The 16,673-nt window shown below is 44.3% G+C and overlaps 1 long non-coding RNA gene across 2 annotated transcripts in view; it reads right to left on the bottom strand.

The window, feature by feature from the left end:
* Window positions 1-16,673, bottom strand: part of LOC150045449 (uncharacterized) — a 123,943-nt gene that overhangs the window by 48,285 nt on the left and 58,985 nt on the right. For both annotated transcript variants that reach the window (XR_016532796.1, XR_016532795.1), the window contains exon 3: window positions 9,237-9,299. This is a non-coding gene — a long non-coding RNA (uncharacterized LOC150045449). The remainder of the gene's footprint in view (window positions 1-9,236; window positions 9,300-16,673) is intronic.

Raw genomic sequence — 16,673 nt, 5'->3', positions numbered from 1 at the left:
TACACAGTTGAAATATGACTGAGGCCATCTCACAGGCTGTGGAGTCAAGCATAGCATGGAGCATGCGTAACTTTCTGTCACAGGCACAGGAAGCATGGGTGGATATTGAGAACAGTCTTCCTTTTATAATGGGACAGCAGGTGACCGTACTTTGTGCTGTTTAGCCTTCCTTATGAGCCTGGTAATTCAGATCCTCTCCAGAGGGCCTGCTTTCTGGACATCTCCAGCTTTCTGAATTCTAGAGTTTCTGCATTATTCTTCTGGGTCTTATATTCCCTTTGGCAATTAAAATCAAATCACAAACATAAGAAGTTTGTCAAACATGATTGTCTAAAGATTGTCTCAGAGACACCTTGAAATTATCCTGCAAGAAAAGGCTGAGGGCCGGGAGTTTGGCCTAGTGGTTAAAGTGCTTGCCTAGCATGCACGAAGACCCGGGTTCAATTCCTCAGTACCACATACATAGAAAAAGCCCAAAGTGGTGCTGAGGCTCAAGTGGTAGAGCTCTAGCCTTGAGAAAGTCCAAGGACAGTGCTCAGACCCTGAGTTCAAGCCAGGACGGGCAAAAAAAAAAGTAAAAATAAAATAAAATAAAAAGAGAGAAGGCTGAGACTACTGGTGATGGGGCGGTCAAGACCTGGGAGACACTGCATGGTGCACACAGCCAAACACCCACTCAGCGACCCCCAATCAGATGCTTCTAGCCATTGGAAAAGTGGGGGGGGGCAGATTTTTTTAAAGAAAAACATTTGCTAGAATATAGATGGTAAAGATGGTTTTAGAAAGCAGGTTTCTGAATGGATCCGGGCCCTTCTGGAAGCTTCCCACAACTCTTGCACTGCTGCTGTCTGTCACATAGGGGCACTGGGTTCCAGCCCTCACCCCACAAGCAGACCTGCAGATACCTTGACCTTGAACTTCCCAGACTCCAGAACAGGGAGAAATAAACCTCGGTTCATTAGAAACTGTCCAATGTGTGGCATTCCGTTACAGCAGCCGACGCAGACACAAACACGCACACTTGGCCCCTGCAATGTACCAAACGCTTTTCTTGCACATGTTTCTAAAGAAAAGAAAGATAAATTTCTAAAACTGCAGCCACCATCTTTGGGCTCCTTGGGCCTAGAGGCAGAGGCTGACCCGGAGAACTGGGATTCCAGCTCTTTCCGGATGTCCTGGCTTCTCCACCACCTCTGCCCCTCCCTTCCTCCCACTGAGGCAAACCCTCGATCTGCCTTTGCCTTTCCACTTCTCACATGGTTCTTGCTCACTGGCGAGTGCCAGGCACTGGCGGTGTTGGACATATACAGAAATCAAGGGGGAAAAACATCATTAAATAGATTATATTTTGGCTGAGAGAATCAGGGAAATTTCATATGAGAGAGAAAAAGCATGTTTCACCTGCTTGCAAGAATTTTCTAGTCTACATCCTTTCTACTCTACAACTCTTTCCTTTGCCGAGGATTGCATTACATTATTGTCTGTCTGTGTGCTTGTTTGTTTGCTTCTCTGTGAGCTTCGAGAGCTTAAAGGATGAGGAAAATGGCTCTCTGGACAAAGATCCACTTGAAGGCTTTTGGCACAGCTGATGTCACTCACCAAACATGGCTGCCAGACCCTGAACCAGCATGGTACATGATTCCCCCAGGAGGGTAGGGACCATGTGTCACTCATGCTGCACTCCCCACCAGTGTCTGGTTCTTTCTGGACTCTCGATAAATATTGACTGAGAAGGGGAGAGAAGCATTATGAATGAATGATCCTTAGGAGAGAAAATAGCCCAAGTGTTTTAATGAAGCCTGGCACACAGCTAAATCAACGAACTTGCTTTTCCTATTCATTCTCGCCTGCAATTCATTCAACGAGTATTTGTTTGAATGCCTAGTTTGTGCCAGCTAGTGATTTGTGGATGCATTCTATGTGAATAAGAAAAGATGTCTGCCTGGCATTCCCACTCTGATGGAAAAGGTAGGGAACTTATATACAATGGCCAAGAAGCAAAGAGGAGAACGCCAGCTTTACAGAGATATAAAATGCCAGTGGATAAATAAAGAGGCACAGGGAAAGCGGACACCAACGTATCTTCAAGAAAATTCATACAAATTGGACTCAGGGTATTAGTCACTCTCTAAATGGATGGTTTCCTGTCCTGGCATATTTTAATATAGCTTACTGGCATCTTTTTATGCATAGTGCTGTTGACACTCATCAACCAAAAATCAACTCCAAACACCGCCCCCCCACTGACCTCTCTGACCTTGGCACCCATGTCAGTCCAGGGGTTTCAATCTGCCCTAACAGGCCGGAGCGGAGCTGGGCTTCTGCCTTGTGGAGTTTGCAGAGCCCCCTGCACCGGCTGCCCTGCAGTCGGTGTCAGCTTTGGCATTGGGGAGTCCAGCTCGGTGGGGAAGGGCAGCAGAAGGAGGTGAAGGTGGGTCCTATCTGTCACCCGCGACCCACCCCTGGATCTGACACTAGCCCGCGTGCAGACACCCTGCCCACAAGGAGCCCGTGTGCCTCTCTGTATACCAAAGGAAGCTGGAAAGGGAGTTGTACCAGCAGCAGAGTCTGTCTGTGAGCATGTCCCCACACGCAGCTTCCACAGAGGCCGGGGGTGAGCAGGGCTGTGGGGCCCGGCCCCCCACTCCATGGCAGTTCCTGGTCCCCTCAGGTCCCCTCAGGTCCCCTCAGGTCACCGCTCAGATTCTCTCCTTGTGGAGCCACACCCAAGGGTCCCCGATGGCCAAACCCTGGACCCCCGGCTTTTTCTCTTACTCGTCGCGATGCCTGTGGAGACTGGACTTGGGCTTGACTTTGCCCCAGGTCAGTCTTATAGCTCATTCCTGGGTCCCTGTGTCAAGCGCTTTTAATACGCGTCTGTGATCCTTTGTTTCTATCCTGATAACTTCTCAAACATGGAATTTTTCCCACTTCTTAATAGAAATACAAGGACAGGGAGAACAACATTGCATGTGTTTGGGGCAATGCATTTGTTACACAGTGGGGATTTCAGAACGGTGCTAGCTGCAGTTGGGGAACACACCTGAAATACTCTATCCAAGAACCAAGAGTGATATGGGGCTGTGTGGAGGGATGGAGGGAGGGAGGGAACTTTCTTGGGGGACAGTCATATCTGTTTCAACCTCTTTGCTCTTGGTGGCATCCTTCTGTACCTCCACATGATCTCTGGCACGGGATGCCAGTGTCAAAAGTTCAGTGATGGCACGTGAACAGGCTGCCGGCTGTAGACAGCTTTTCCACCCGCCACTGTGTCTTAGAGCCGAGTCCTTCCCATAGGAGAGGCTCTGGGGACTCCCTGAAGCGGCTTGTCCTGGACCAGGCTGGCCAGTGCCACTCTGACCATGCTTGCTTATGAAGAGCAGGCATCCACAGGAGTGTTATGGGAATTCAGAAAAGGGTCCCATTCCGATGAATGAATTCCAAACCACAACGGCTCACCAACTACACAGCCAGTCACACACTCATGAGGACTCACTCCTGGCACTCTCTCACCGCATTCCCTAAAACATCTCTTCTGAACCAGAAAACGGATGCAGCAGGAGTTTACTATCGGAGTTTTGTCAGCCAATGGATCCTCAGAATGATATGCACAAATACACTCCACGGGGAGCTTTTACACTTCTCTCATCAGCATAGTATCAAAACGATACAAGTCAAACCTTATTCGATTCCGCTACAAATACGAGTCCATTCATCCAGTAAACTGCCCTCACAGGATTAGGAGCCAGAGCAACAGAAATGAATACACAGAAGGATCTTTCCCCTTGAGTCTTATTTACTGCGGAGAGGTCGATTTGATGAGTGACTCTGCAATACAAACTGTCCCGTGCAGGTTGCTACCACACCACATTGAATGTTCATGAATTTTTAAAGAGGAAAGTCGGGCTCTTGTTTCTTGGGGGTTTTGGTGTGTTTTGTTTGGGTACTAGGGGGCCTTATACTTGCTGGGTAAGCTCTCAGTCTTTTTGCTTTTACATATTTGGTGTTGTTTTTCAGCTAGAGTCTTGTACTAACTTTGCCTGAACTGGCTTCAAGCATCGATCCTCTTCAACTCTTCCTCCAAAATACCTTATATCTCTGTTTCCAGCTTAGTTCTGAGGCAGGACTTCACTGACTTTTCTTCAGTCTTTCCTAGAACCATAACCCTCCTATCTCTGCCTTCCAAGTAGATGGGATGACAGGGGTTTGCCATCACACCAACCCCTAGATGTCCATTCTTAATACGTTCTCACTTTTAAAAACAAATTCAGACCTCACTACATTGTCCCCTGTGACCTGAAAATATAGTATTCCATTTCAGGCTGATTTCACAATGGCTGTGGAAATGCTGATTCAAAAGGAGTGTCAGAGATTCTGTGCTGTACCCCCAACTCCACCGAGAAAAGAAGCATCTTCACGTGGGGATGATGAACATTTTCAAAGAAAGTTCTCCTTTCTCATCGTTTCCATGAGTCTCCTTTCATGAGTCTCCTTTCTCATAGTTTCATGCTTGTAGTGTTGTGTTTTTTAACATTTATTTAATAAAAAAGCAAACAGGGAATTGAATCAGAATAGTCAAGAGAATGAATGCCCAGGAAGATCACTAATGTCCTTGTGTGTGCATGCCTCATTGAATGTTTCATTTTATGTTCATTCAACATACTAAACGTGAGGACATGTAACAGGTTTTGGCAAATGCAGTATGATAAATGCAGTGTGCTTCCAACTGAAATTTAAAAAAAAAAATCGATGAGTAGAAGGCATACAGTATGGTTACGCGGCTGGATGAACTTGGCAAATGAGAACACGGTTCTTCTTGTTTGCAACAGACAGTGTAAGATCTAAAATGGGATGTCTGGGGCCAGTAACCATCGCCCCTCTGTGCGCAGGAGGTGAGATCAAGGCTAGGATAATGGAACCTCTTGGGAGTGATTGTTACTGCTGTTTATGAAGAATATGAAGCCGCAGCCAGTGACTGAAGGAAAAGGTGGAGGCAGGGAGGACCAAAGATGGAGAAAGAAGAACGATGTATGGGATCAGACATCCATCCATGTGCTCCCGTAGGCATGTGTGCCATGTGACTTCTCCCACGTGACTGCCGCTGTGTATCAGATGCTTCCCAAACACCAGGCACCTTACAAGATTCACAGACTCGCCCTTAAGTTCCCAGGAGAGCATAAAGCGGTGGGTGGTCTGCCTCCCATTTGATCCACTCTCTAGATAAGAACAGAAATGTAAAGAGAAAAGTCCAAGTTCACAGGGTCAGAAAGCACAGAGCCCAGGCCAAGCCAGGACCACCAGGCCCTCTGAGTCCTAGGCCTTCCTGAGTCTGCTGATCTCCTGTCAGACTCAGTCTAAACTGCAAGGGCAAGAACTCAGAGGTGAGAAAGCAAAGGGGACATCTGAATGCTTTCTGCCACAGCAGTTTTAACTGTTGACTCCCGGGGTTCTTATGACAATTTTATGGAAGCTATAGACCCTGTCTCTGAAAGGATGTGTGCCTATGTGTGTGTGACCTTCAAAGGAATTTCTAAATCCCTGGAAAGGAAAGCCAAACTAAGAACCTGTGACCAGATATTTGACTAAAGAGAACTTTCCTGGGTAGGTGACTAGAAATGCCCCTTTGGGCAACCTAACCGAGCTGATGAAATGCTATAGAGTTCTTTACAAAAGTAGCATTGGCCCTTAACAGAGCCCTTCATATAGACAGAACCCTCCCCCCGATTATAAAGGTAAAAGAACACAGACTACCTCTGACTCTTTCAGGACCTTTGAGAGAGTCAGTGGCTGTATTATGTGAGGGAGAAGGAACAAATGTTGTTAGCATGACACGTCAACCCTCCAGCTCACTGTGCTCCTCGGTCGTGACCTTGAGGCTCAAGAAATTGGTGCAGACGGTTCTGAACTGAATCGTCCTAGCGCAGACAGCACACAGCCCTGCAGGCCGCCGCTTTCTAATGCTGTCACCATGACCCTGCCATCTGCAGCAACTAAGCTGAGGTCTCTCAAGACCAAATTTATCACACCCAAGATTCCATTCTTATGTAAGATTCACCTGTCGCTGGTGCATACATTTTGGCACCAGCAGAGCCAAGGGTAATCAAGAATTAAAAGGAAGAGGCCTGAGTAAATATCAAGCAGATTTCCTCTCTGTGGGACCGAGTTCTGAAAAACCTTTGTGCCCTTACAGCAGACTGTCATTTTCCTCCGTTCTGTCTGCATCATTACTGTCGGGCGAATGGTGCCCTGAGAGCCACAGGCAATCTGTCTTCTGGGAGGTTCTGTTCCAGCCATGACCTCGGTTTTGCTCTAGTTTTTGTCTCTCCTTGCAAAATTCGGCTCGCTCTCATCACCAGCTAAATCCACCATAAAGCAAAGGTTTGACTCAAATTACTGCAGTCTGAGAGAAATCAATCCACACCTGGTGCCAGACATGGCTGGCCTCGGGAGGAATGGAGGACTGGCCTCCCAGTTATACTGCACTTCAGGACATCTAGAAGATTCCTTAGCTTGACACCCTAGAATCAAGACACAAGTGTGGTGGCTGGAAGGAAGGAACACGGCATTTGGAAGGAATAGAAGGAAGTGGACTGAACAGATGACAGCTGTGAGCAGCCAAGAGGAGAGGAAGGGGAGAGACGATCTCCTAAGTTAAATTAGGATTGACCAACACGTGAGGTTTGACTCTCTATCGCCATGGGCAAACCACTCCCTCCTCTCGGTTTCCACTTGTGCGAAGTAGGAATAGGAGGAAAGATTCTTCCCGCCATGGCTGACCAAGATAGAAGGTAGAAGAAAAGGCCTTTGAAGCCAACATAATGACTCCTCTGTCCAGAGAAATAGAAACAACAATAAATCCAACCGCCCTCAGCCCTGGTGGTGAATGAGTTCTTTGCTTCTGTCGGAGAGGTAAAGTAGTTCATTCCTGGGGGAAAAGTTGAATGTGGCCTGGGAGGCCAGCCTGGTTCACTCCGGTCTCATTATGTTACACTGCATTATGATTAACACAAAGAACATTCCATAAGTTAAGACCTTACTAAGTATTTACCATCTTCCCAGGCCTGCAGTGGGGCCTGTAGAAAGTCTGCACCATTTTCTTGGACATTTTTTTAAGCTAAATACAAAATAAGCCATTATGTGTTTAAAGTCCTGTTTGTTTTTCTCAAGTGAAGATGACTTCTCTTAACACAAGGTATTGGCATACTTCTATTAGTACCCACACCTCTATATAAATCTTGCTCTTTGCCCACATATGCACAAGGAGCTTCAGTGTAGCCTGTATAGGATACATACTGGCTTCTGTTCTGATTGGCAAAGGACAAGTCAGTCAAGAAACTGGATTCTCAGGCAAAGGCATGCGTGTTCCTTTCCAAATCATACCCCACCACAATGTCTGGGTGACCCAAGTTTGGAAAACTTAATCCCACTTACAACTCAATCCCACTGAAGAATGAAGCAGAATGGCTGATAAGTTTTGCATGCCTCTGAAATACACCAACATAACTTCAAATCCGATCCCAGTAATGTATTATTGTTGTTATTTGCTGTGTAGTTAACATTATTATGATGCGAAACATTCCATAATGCCAACTTTCTAAGACTATCTTGTTTTCCTTTTAAGTGTTTATTTTCATCCTTCCCTTTCCCTTCCTTTCCTATCCCTTCTTTCCCTCCTCTCCCCTTCTCTCTCCTCCTCTACCCTTCCCTTCCTTTGGGTTTTTGGGATTCCCCACATGGAGCATTTACCATGGGAATGTCTTATGGGAACTCGTCCTGCAGGTTCTGTATTGCACAGATAGGAGGTCCTGTCACCCGCACAAGCATTCCCATGCCTAGCAGGCCGAGGGAATGGAGGCGCACTTGGGAGGAATCAGGCAGTGTTTTGCTTCTCAGGACTCTTCCCCTCTCTGCATATCAGCTAGAGGTGGGGGAACCGGTCCTCCTGCAGCCCTCAGCCCAAAGCTGTTGACAACGCGCTCCATCCCTGCCACTTCTCTATCCTACGTTCACCTGAACTTGAAGAAGACGCATGTTGTCCTCTGCCTTTGTGTTTGCTGCTGTCCCCCAAGTGCCGGCTTGCAGGACAGGAACCCACGTGAACGGGGCCTTTGTCTACTTTCCACAGAACTCTCGAGGCTCTGGATCTGAAACAGTGGAGTGACTGAGAAGGGGCCATCGGCCGTGCTCTCTGAGGCAGAGGAAATGCCACTTCCATCCAGCCTGCCAATTACCTCCAAAGAGCACAAGCTGTCCCCAGTCATTCTTGACGCCTAGACACTTATGAAACAAACTTACACGAAGCTCAGGAAAAATGACCAGTTGGTCACCTTTTGAATCACACTGAAGCCTCGTCTTGAGCTGGGGGCCTCCATTGTAGAACTTGTCCTGGATTGGGTCAACCAAGCCTCTGAGTTATAATTCAATAAAGCAAGCACTAATGTCCCCAGTTCATAGATAAGAAAGATGAGAGGGAATGTACCCCCCAGAAGCTGCTCACCGATAGACAGGGCAGAAGTTTGGACTCCAAATCCAGTACTTTGAGCCATCTAATATACCACTTGTAATAAAAACAAAAGGTGTCCTGTCCAACACGAACCAGTGTCCCAGGATCTACCTATGCAACTCTTTGCTGGGGCAGACCTCACAGGGAAGATACTCTAATCCATTGAGTCGGGAGGGAAGTTCACTGGCAGTACTTCAATCTACCGATGGACTCAGGGGTGAGACCCATCGTCTCGCCAGGCTGTCGTTCCTGTTTCTGCACAATGTTATGATAGTCTTCAACTGTGTCTAGTTCCCCTTTCTGGAAGATGAAAATAAATCATCCCGGTATCTCTGATTAATGACTGAGCAACATATTGGGAAAGCACTAGGTGAACGGTAATGTGCTTTAAAATAATTGTCCCATATGTTAAGCAGTTTCCAAAATAGCAGTTCTCTTCAAAGACCCTCGCAAAAGCAAAGCGAGACACAGCTGCTGAAAAATGTCGCAGAGGCGGAAATGCAGCTCTTTACAAGATAATTCCAGGGGGAAAGACACACTGTAAAGTCACCCCCCAGAGACGGATTTTACCAGAAGCATGGAAGTACATCAAACCTCACCACAGTTCACTGTAATCAAGTGCCAGCATCACAAAAGTTCCACATGGCAGAACTTCCATGGGAACTGAGGAAACCCTGTTACCCAGAACCCTTGCACAACAGGTAGAAATGTATAATTACATTTCTATACTCACCAGAGGAGCAAAAATCAGGAAGTCCTCCTGCCCAACTTTTCTTAATCTTTTCCAAAGATGAGCCTGTTGGGGGAAAAAAAATGGTCAGGAGGACTTAAGAAAAAGAAAGAGAGGCAAGAAAAAAACGAGTGAGGGAGGAAGTCTGTGCAAGACCATGGATCTGTGGCTCAATGTCTCTCTCCAAAGGGTACTGAGAATTAATTGCCTTTGCTGAAAGAACTCTCATAAGACTTAGCATTGCCTGTCATCTCAGAACAAGACTGGACCACAAAAGAAAAATGTCCAGCAATGTCTCGTGGCAGGGGTGGGGAGCAGAGGGATTCTGCTCTGGGTGGGTGGAAGGATTCGTCTGGGGGAGGGAAACTAGGGATGAATCACTGGTGGGTCAGATAAAGTTGTCTGAAACTGAAGAAAGCCAGGTCGAGGCTCTGCTCTCTTTTGTGTCCGCGTCCCTCAATCTCTCAAGAGATAGGAGCTTTTCTACAAGAAGCCCAGGGGAACAGCTGAGCCAGCCATCAGGAGACGGGAAACTGGGGAACAAATGAGAATGCAGTCACTTGTGGCGTGAAGTACCAAAGGAAGATGCTCTTTCTAGAAGCCCTGAGATGGGAGAGGGGGTCGGGGGAAGCCACTGGCAGGCTCTGTACCCATGGCTGATGACAGCGTGGCCATCCAAAATGGACACAAAGCAGGTTTTAAAGGTCTTTGGGAAAGGGGTGGGGAACTGTTATCTTTAGCCGCACTTTTTGCCAGTTAAGTGCTGTGTTCACATGGCCCTAAAGTTCTGTCCTCCTAAATCGGCCTTTGTGCACGTAGATGAACATTTTGCAGGAGAAGCAATCCATGCTTCATATATTTGCATACCATAACTTCCTCATGGAAATCCAGTCAGTTCTCCTCCCCCTTCCAGAAAAGGGGAAAAGGGCTCACCCACCCCTGTGAAAAGGAAAAAGCCTTGTGACGTTCCAGCTTCATTTTCGCCTGCAGACTGAAGGAAGACTTTACCCTTTTATACCTTAAGGAAAACTAAAATGCAATAGAAAGTTAAGGGAAAAAAAACACTGAGAAAGATTTGGAAATGAAGATTTGTCATTTCTCCATTAACTTTTCAAAATACTTCCATTGATTTGTTCTTGTGGTTGTTCTAGAACAAACTTGGGTGGAAAACAATGTATCCGTAAATTATTCTGCCAACCACCTTGTTTTGTATTCACAAGTGAAGCTGTTCTGTGGTTCAGCGGTTGATTATCATGAATGTGGTAGGCTTTCCTTTCTCCAAAAAAGCTATCAGAACCAAGCTTTCCCCTTGAGAAAAAATAATAGTCAAAGTATTGCTCTAATTAATATTCTTGTGCTGCATAGAAACGAGCGCAACCTTAGAGTTGATTTCAATGTATATACAATTTTATAGAGATAGGAGGAGGCACATAGGCATTGTGCCTTTGTCTTTAGTTTTCACTCTTTGATGGTTCTGTCCTCTTTATGTGTGGTGTATCCACATGTATATCTTCAGGAGGGTGGGAGAGGAACAGAACTCAAGAGTGAAAGGGTGAAAAATGCAGCCCCGGAGTGCATTGACTCTGATGCAAGTGGGTGGAGACGGGAGGGAGTGAGGGGAGGGAGGACACTGTGCGAAAGGAGATGCACTGGTCACCTGACTCAGGTCACTGTAATCCCTCTGCACCTCACCTCTATAATAACAATAAAATAAATAATAATTTTTGGAAAAAAAACTGTCCCAACCAACAAAATTTGTGAATTGGAGAGGAGGGGGGAATCTGGGAGAAGGTGAGGGCAGGGGTGAAACTTCAAAAAGAAATGCACTTATAGACCAGGAGCCTAGCCTAGTGATAGAGTGCTCATCTAGCATGCACGAAACCCTGAGCTCAATTCCTTGGTACCACAGACACAGAAAAAGCCAGAAATGGTGCTGTGGCTCAAGTGGTAGAGCACTAGCCTTGAGAAAAAGTGTCCAAGGACAGTCCTCAGGCCCTGAGTTCAAGCCCCAGAACTGGCAAAAAAAGAAAGAAAGAAAGAAAGAAAGAAAGAAAGAAAGAAAGAAAGAAAGAAAGAGAAAAAGAAATGTACTCATGACCTGATATGTAACTGTAACTCCTATGTGCACCACCTTTAGAGTGAATTAAAAAAAAACCCTTATAAATTAACATTAACTCAAAATGGATCAAAGACCTCAAGGTCAGACTGGAAACCTTGAAACTGCTACACGATAGAGTAGGAGAGACACTGGAACTCATAGACACAGGCAAAAGATTCCTGAAGAGAATCCCAGGGTCACAACAGATTGGAGAGACTCGATAAATGGGACTACCTAAAAATAAAAAGTTTCTGCACAGATAAAAGCATAGCCACAAAAGTAGAGATAGCCAACCAACTGGGCAAAGATATTCACCAATAATACATCTGACAAATGCTTAATATCCAGTATCTACAGGGAACTCAAGAAACTAATCCCTCCCAAACCCAACAAACCATTTATTAAATGGGCAAGGGAACTAAAGAGAGACTTATCAGAAGAAGAGATTAAAATGGCATAAAAGCATATGAGAAAATGTTCATCATCCATGGTCATAAAGGAAATGCAAATAAAAACAACCCTAAGATACCACCTTACCCCAACAAGAATGGCCAAGATTTTAAACTAAGACAATGACAGATGCTGGCAGGGTTGTGGATAAAAAGGAACCCTATTGCACTGCTGGTGGGATTGTAAACTAGTTCAGCCACTCTGGAAAGCAGTGTGGAGGTTTCTTAAAGAACTGAAAATTGACCTTCCCTACAATCCCACCATACCACTTCTGGGCATCTACCCTGAACATCATGACCCAGGATATTATAAAGACACCTGCTCAGCTATGTTCATCTCTGCACTATTCACAATAGCCAGGCGATGGAAACAATCCCGATGCCCTACTGCAGATGAATGGATACAGAAAATGTGGTATATAAATATACAATGGAATTCTACATAGCCAAAAGACAAGATAAAATAATGTCATTCGCAGGGAAGTGGATGAATCTAGAGCGAATCATGTTGAGTGAGACAAGTCAAGACCAAAGGAACAAAAGGTGCATGGTATCCTTAATATGTGGCTATCAGATCCAAACAGTACAAGAGCAAGGACTCAATATTTGCATACCCAATGCTATGGACAAAGTACTAGAAATATAAACACAACTACATAGACATAAAAATCTATATAGACATGTTTTATTACATAGATTAATATGTATATATGACATACAAACCCTCAGCCTATTTTTAATTATGTTCTAAAATCTAAGTGCCAGTGATTGTATATAGAGATTCCCTTCTTGAATACTTGTTAAACACGTCATTTGAAATATTATATAAAAATCAATGTTAATAAATTCTTTAATTAAAAAAACCTTGTAAATTGACTAGATATTTGGTGAGATAAAGGAATGATTGCTGCTACAATATAAATGTAGTACTGGTTAATAGAAAGAAAGGAAACAAAGCTAAACAGTTGAATTAGCGGTACCCTCTTCCACCCCTTTCCTTTTCTCTTGAATGTAACACAGTCAGTTACCAAAAAAACTCTGTGGGCTTCTGTTATGATTTTTCTTCACTCTTCAATTTTTATCAATAATGAATAATGGTATGCACGTGTGCAGAATCCTGAACAAAATCCCACAGCCAACAGTAAAATAAACGAGACTCCTTGATTCTAACCAAACCAATCATGTGCATTTGAGACTAGCTTGGATTTAGATGAGCAATTCAATAACTTAGTAGAGTTCAAAGAAGATAAATCCCATGGTGAGCTGGATGAGGGTGTTGCTCTTTTATGCACTGCTTAGTAGAGGGGCAGTCTTTTAATTTATGTAACAATTTGCACATACTTCATACTTTTCCTCTATATATAATTGGGTTAATTTGAACTTACAGTACAAGACTCACATAGAATTAAATAAGATGTGTGTATAAGATACTTATTATTCTCCCCTGCACATAAAATGTTACTTGTCTACCTGGCATTCATTGTTCTGCTGCTAACTCTGTACTCTCAATAAAGTAACGTTGGCAATAGTAACTTTTCTGATTTATATCTCCTCTCCAAAACAAGTAGCTAATGGAGAAACAGCCCCCTGATTTGGATAATGTTATTGGATCTTTCCCTAGGGGCCTCACTACCTTACACCTATTATAACAGTTTACTGCAACTCATTCCAGCCATGCATAGTGATAAATATTTTACCCAGACACCATCGTTTCCCCTGTCCCACAACCCCGCAGGTTCAGTAAAGTGGTGATTCTGTTTTGCTTTACACGAAATTGACGGTGAGTGTGAAAGAAGACCAATAAGGATTTTTAAAACTTCTGTCATACATTACAGATTTCGTTGCTAAAATGTACATAACGAATGTGTCCCCCTGAGACTCAGACTGGCAGCTCCATTCCTATATGGTGCTATTAGAAAGTGGACTCTGAAGAAAAAAAAATCAGGTCATGAAAGTTGAGTGACCCCCTAGGCTCCAGAACGGCGAGATTTCATTTCCATAGTGTATAAGCCATCTAGTCACCACAGCACAAATGAAGACAACAGCCACCACAAAACTTCTATGCAAGGCCAGGAGTTTGGCCTAGTCGTTAAAGTGCTTGCCTAGCATGCACGAAGACCCGGGTTTGATTCCTTGGTACCACATACATAGAAAAAAAAAAGCCGGAAGTGGTGCTGAGGCTTAAGTGGTAGAAGTCTAACCTAACCTTGAGACAGTCCAAGGACAGTGCTCAGGCCCTGAGCTCAAGCCCAGGACTGGCAAAAAAAAAAAAACAAAAAAAACTTCTATACACTGCCTTCCCAAGTTATGTTTTATAACCTTTTTTTTTTCAAGAAAAACACTAAAATACAGTTTTCATACTCCAGAAAACAGCTTTTTTTAAAAATGCTAGCAAAGAGACCATCTGGATGAAGGGTTCCATTATTCTCTCTTTTAAAGCATGTAGCTAGGTCCTATCTCTTAATTAAGTTTACGAACTTACCATTGAAAAAAGCAGCCCACACTCCTGTGTATATCTTTTTTAAGAACTGCAGCCAATACCTACAAAGTGCCAACTGAGTAACACTGACAAAATGGTAGAGCCACCACCTTGAGGCAAAGAGCATGGAATCATGGAACTTTTCTCATGGAAATCACCTTTAATAACCAACAGAGGGCTAACAGCTCTCACCCATGTAGATCTGGAAAATAGAAACTTTCTATACAAGTACTCCTAATTCTGAACCAACTTCGTGGAGTGAGAGAGTGAGAGAGTGAGTTGGTGGAGTGATATGGACTGGGTATGCTTGATGGAGACACGGGGCTAGGAAAAAGAATCCTCTGTGGGGAAGACATGAGATCCCTATTTTAAAATTTCAGTCAACTGGTTCATTTAAGTGAAAAAAAATCTAAAATGGAACATTTATGGCATACTTTTTGTGTTATGTTTGGCCTTGTTTTATTTTTTGAATAAATATTTGTAGAGGCATAGACTTGGGTCTTATTTCCTTTTGGACAACTTTTGAGATGTCAGGATATTGTCCGCTACTTCATGGGGAAGCAGAAGGGCTGAAAAGATATTTTATACAGGGTTTCACCGCTAAGTCTCCTCTCCCACCAGTGGCCTTAGACTTCAGGAGCGCCAGTTGCCATGAATAAAAACATCGCCTCCTCCCTAGCCCTTCTCCACGCCCACACTGGATGATGTCACCATGTGCCAACCCAGCAGACTTGCTTAAGAAATTCTCCCGATCCCTCCTAAAACAGAATCCATTCCTCTCCTCTAGAAGAACATGTCCATCTTCCACCTTTCACTTAATCCACCCCAGGTGGTAACCGTCCCCCTGGATACATGCCATGTAAAGGGAAAGGTGTGGCAATCTTGAATGAGGACCTGAAAGAAACTGGAGTCACATTCCATTTTCTCTTTAGTTGTAGGACTCATGAAATATAATTTTAGAGTGATGCAGGAGACTGGACTACAGGGGGTGCATGTGATCCAAGTCTATCACACCCATGCGTGAGAATCGTGCCACCAACCCCTTCCATATTGCATAATTAATATGCACTAATTTTTAAAAGTGGGAGAAAAACAAAGAATGAGATTGCGACAAACCACACTAAGAACACTAAGATGTTCTATAAAGTCATGAAAAAAACTGAAAAGCTTAACTTAAAACCAAACGAAAGGGTCCAGGAGCATGGCCTAGAGGTAGAGTGCTTGCCTAGCATACACAAAGACCAGGGTTCAAGTCCTTGGTACCACATACATAGAAAAAAGCCAGAAGTGATACTGTAGCTCAAGTGGTAGGGCTCTAGCCTTGAAAAAGCCCAAGGACAGTGCTCAGATCCTGAGTTCAAGCTCCTGGGCTGGCAAAAAAAAAAAATAGCCAGAATTGGTGCTGTGGCTCAAGTGGTAGAGCTATAGCTTTGAGAAAGTCCAAGGACAGTGCTCAAGCCTTGAGTTCAAGCCCCAGAACTGGCAAAAAAATAAAAATAAAATAAAACAAAAGAGTCTGGGTATGGTGGTTCACATCCATAATCACCACTACTTGGGTGGGGGGGGGGCAGAAGTAGGAAGATCTTGATCCAAAGCTACTCTATGGAAAAACTTAAGACTTTAAAAGGAAACAAAACAAAAGGCAAACTTACTAAAACCAAAAGGCCTAGAGGCATAGCTAATACAAGGCCCGGAGTTCAATCTCTACTACCAACAACACAAAACAAACCAACAAAAAATCCAATTCTTTCTTCTCCTAGTGTTCATTGCAGTTCTATACAAACACTGACTCACAGAGGTCTGCCTGTGGTTTGGGTCATTGATGGCTTATGTAAATTCCCTTTCAGAGAAGAGCAGCAGTCATGGAGTATGTATTTTGTCAATCTTGGCAGTCCCGGGGAAAATCCAGTAGCTCTTTGTCCTCAGGATATGATCCCCGTACCATGTATATATATGTGTGTGTGTGTGTGTGTGTGTGTGTGTGTGTGTGTATACACACACATATATCATCATACATACATCATTAGCATTGGTGTTTGTGCCATCGGAGTTATTGGTGGCAAATTGTTGGGTCTCCCTCACCTTAGACTTACATAATTAGAAACTGAAGACAGTACCTATGGTTCCAGGTGTGTGAACACAACCACTTTTACAAAGGGAAATGATTCCTTCACAAGTTTATAACTTTCTTAGCAAGTACAGACTCCTTTCACTGACAAATGACTTTGCTAGGCCACCCAGCTTCCAGCATGGACTCCAGTGACTCCTCACGCCGACCTTTGTGAAGGCCTCTTTCTGGCTGTTCTGCCTTGGATCCAAGAGAAAGTGGCAGATCACTCAGACACTCTAGAAACCGAGTTTAACTGATTTCACAACCATCTGAGTTGCTTGGCACCACATTCTTCCTGTTGAGA

This window comes from Megascapheus bottae, chromosome 27 (genome assembly GCF_031878675.1).
Source record: "Megascapheus bottae isolate mThoBot1 chromosome 27, mThoBot2.hap1, whole genome shotgun sequence".
NCBI lineage: Eukaryota > Metazoa > Chordata > Mammalia > Rodentia > Geomyidae > Megascapheus > Megascapheus bottae.
The sequence above is the reverse complement of the archived record's forward strand: the minus strand, read 5'-3'. Positions and strand labels throughout refer to the sequence as shown.